We start from the raw sequence: 3610 nt of genomic DNA on the forward strand, positions 1-3610 counted from the left end.
GCATTGTGTCACAATAGCAGCTCTGCCTTCTTATCTTCACGGGATTCTCACCCATTATATAGCAAACAGCGGCTCTACTTACCTTCACACGCCTTCAAGGACCTCGCATTCCTATGGTTCCTGCGCTCCTCCCTAAAGTCTGCGAACAAAGTTACAGTTTCCTCGATTCAGCGGCATTAATGCTCAGTAGATTTGATTTAGTATTCGCTAGGTCTGTTAGGTTTGTTTCCCGTTATTCTCATTGGATAAGACTGCTTTTTCTTACCAATCCCCTGACGCTGTGTGGGACTGTCCCCGCGCTCCGGGAGGCTCTCGTTCCCCCAGGACAGGAGCAGCGGTTCCCAGGTGAGTTGCAGCCCGGGTTGGGCTCCGAGGGGCACAGGAAGGGGTTGGATCTGGGACAGCGAGGAAGTGAGCAGAGGAGCTCAGCGTGCTCTGCTGCCCACTTGGGCTTCTGGAACGCAACACAGCTGGGACTGCATTTCTTCCTCTGGGCCACAGGAGACATGAGATGACCTCACTGCGCAGCTCTGCACACATGGATCCATGGAAGCCTTCAACTCAGTTTCCCTTCGGAGACCCAGCAGGCAACATCTGTCCCCGCAAAGGGAGCGCAGACTGCGTGCTCAGCTGAATGGGAAGCATTCTCGGTGCAGGTGGGTTCAGCTGGCCCGCACCCAGCGTGTGCCTTCAGGCCCTGCGCTGTCAGATGGGGTGGGCCGAGGGCTGAAATACTGGCAGCAGAATGTTCAGCTCTGCCCAGCAGGGAGAAGAGCTGCGAAGGCGAGGGGAGGAACGGCTGCAAGGTATTTCTGTCCTTGGCTGGCTGGCTGGCTGGCAGCTGGGACTGGAAGCAGCTACACTGCATATCTCACTGCTAAGGGAGAAGGAGGACAGGGGTAAACACAACCATAGTGGAAGCCCTCCTGCTGAGTCCCGAGGCTCAGAGCGTGCTCCGTTGTGCCTCAGCTGTTTAAGCAGGGCTCTGTTATCAGTTCTTTCAGTGCCCGTTTTCAGACAGATTTATGGCCGTTAATGTGTTTTAGCCAGAGTGTTACCTGTTGTGTCGTGCATTGTCTTCCTGTGCAGGGCCTTGTGAGCTGAAGAAGGGGGCTGCGGGAAGAAGCTGGAGGAGGACGTGAGGGGGAGAAGGGCCTTGTGAGCAGGATGTGTCTCTCTCCCTATCCACACTACAGTCACTCACATTTGCATCAGCCGTAGCAAGTGGGAAAAGCAGCTACACTGGTACTATCCCAGTGCCATTCACTTCCATTTCTGTCTTTAAGTGGGCTTCATTTCCGTGCCTGGCCACGGATGAGACTTCTAAGTTGTTGTTGTTAGAATTTGTTCTCATACTCAGTGCGTACTGAAGACAGGCATTGAGTGCCTATGGAGAGGTCTCCTGTCCTCAGGTTAACAAGAGTGGCATTATCCCAGTATCTATCCAAGTAGCAGCGTGAGCACAGCAGTTGCAGTTGCCGTCCCAGGGCTGCTATGAAAAGCAGGGAATCGTCTCGGTGGGGAATTCTGAACAGGTGACGCCGTTCCAAAGAAGGATAAGTCCCCAATGCCTGAATTGTTCTGTCCAGCACCGCTGCCATTCAATAAGTTGCCTACACGGTTCAGTTAGAATTACCAGCACAGCAGCGGGGGGTGGTGGTCTGACTGTCACAGGCTGGTTTGGCTGCAATGGTGTCAGATACTCTCTCTTCTCAGGAGAAGAAAAAATACTCTCCGTTTGGTAGGATGTTTTGTTGTTTGATTTTTGTGTTTGTTTCAAGTAAGCCATCCCATTTATTTGACATGTGTGGGTACCATCCCATTAACGCCTTCCGGTTCTGCACTTCCTTACCTGAGGAATGTGAGCCATTATTGTAGAGGAAATGGACCTGGGGGTATTGATTGATGCTAGACTGAACGTGAGCCAGCAGTGTTGCCAGAAATATTGTGGAATATTTTTTGGTTGTTTTTGATTCAGGGAGGATTGGTGAAGTTCTCCTTTGCTTTATATGTTACTTCCAAACCTGACACTATGCTGATAACAGTTTTATATTTATGGATATAATACAGCAGTGCAGCAGTGATGTAGCAGTGACATAACAAGATTGGAGATGGCAGGATACACTTGGTTCTTTACTGCATAGAGGATAGGGATACAAACACACATCCAGGTGGCCCTCCCATTGAGTCAAGGGGCTCAGAGTAGTTTCCTTTCCTATCTCAAGTCAATTCACAATAGGACATAACCTTAGAGAAGCTCACAAAGCTCCAAAGTAACCATGAGTCTATTACAGAAGATCTGTATCAAGAAGGAGTCTCGACATCAAGCTGCGAGGGATCTCTGTGCAGGTGTGACCCTGAGAGCCATCCCTGCTCGAGGGCAGATCCTGTCGTGCAGCATGCTGCTGTGCAGGACAGCTCGAGGGGTGCTTGGGCTGCTCCCTGTTTTGGGATGAGATGACCGACTCCTTGCCATGCTTTGTTTTTAGGCACACAGTCCGTGTGCCCTCAGCTGTTGAAGAGAGTGTCAGCTATGAGTTCTCTCAGCCCCGCAGTTTGAGACAGCTTTGTGAAGGTTCATCTCCTTCACCCAGAGCGTTAGCAGTGCTGTTGCTGGTTGTCTTCCTGTGCCAGGCCTGGTGTGCCATCCCAGAGGCAGTGCCCTGCAGATGGGCTGGGGAGGGCTGGGCTGGGACAGGGACTGCTGCGTTGCTTCCCAGCTGCCCTGCCCTTTCTCTTGTCCCTGCAGGCTCCAGTTCAACTTGTGCCTTCCAGGCGTGATCATCCCAGGCTGCAGGAGAGCAGCAAATGGCCACAGCACATCTGTGTCAGGTAGGGGCTGTGGGAAGCAGGCAGGAGAGGCCAAGGGGCGAAGGATGTGAATGCAGGGGGAGAGGGAGGTGCCCTCAGCCAGCATGCGTGTGCTGGGGCCGGAGAAGCGGCTGGGACGGGAGTTTGTGTCGTGTGCGAGCTGCTTCCCTGGGCCTTGGCTGTTGCCAGCAAGGAGCCTCTTTGCTTGCAGGAGCCCGTGAGCTTTGCGGAGGTGGCCGTGTATTTCAGCAGGGAGGAGTGGGCGCTGCTGGACCCTGCGCAGCGAGCGCTCTACCGGGACGTGATGCTGGAGACGTACCAGTGCGTGGCCTGGCTGGGTGAGGGCTTTGCTGCCTTTCCTCCTCGTTAGGGCTCCTTTGGTTGTGCAGGATGACTTTCTGTATTCCGAGCCTACACTAATCGCTCTGCAGTTTCTTCTTAACCAATGCCACAATAATAGAAACAAACGAAAGACAGAGAAGTGTGTGATGTATAAGGTCTTACTGTGCTCAGTACTGTGATAAAAGCCCAGGGTCAGTGCTGGCCAGCAGGCACCAGTCAGCAGGGGGAAGATCAGCTTACTTTAAAAACCCCTTGTGTTGCTGCATTGCCTGATGCCACCAGCTCCAGCAACTGGACGACTTGCTGGTTACTCCTTTAGAATTTAGGATTTTCCATTCAATTGCCATAAATATTTTGATGCCACGATCAGTGATATATTCTAAGATAGTAAGCATGCTGTTGTAAAGTTAATTTTAAAGCAAATATGCCTTCATAATTTCCGGAGATGTAAAAGCTT

General features: G+C 52.0%; 1 long non-coding RNA gene across 1 annotated transcript; it reads left to right on the forward strand.

Moving 5' to 3' along the window:
* Positions 1-1118: 1118 nt before the first annotated feature.
* LOC121108663 lies at positions 1119-3205 on the forward strand. Its single transcript, XR_005843342.1, has 3 exons — positions 1119-1245; positions 2750-2832; positions 3023-3205. It is a non-coding gene; the product is annotated as an uncharacterized LOC121108663 (long non-coding RNA).
* The last annotated feature ends 405 nt before the right edge of the window (positions 3206-3610 follow it).

The sequence above is a fragment of the Gallus gallus genome (genome assembly GCF_016699485.2).
Source record: "Gallus gallus isolate bGalGal1 chromosome 29 unlocalized genomic scaffold, bGalGal1.mat.broiler.GRCg7b 29_unloc1, whole genome shotgun sequence".
Lineage (NCBI taxonomy): Eukaryota > Metazoa > Chordata > Aves > Galliformes > Phasianidae > Gallus > Gallus gallus.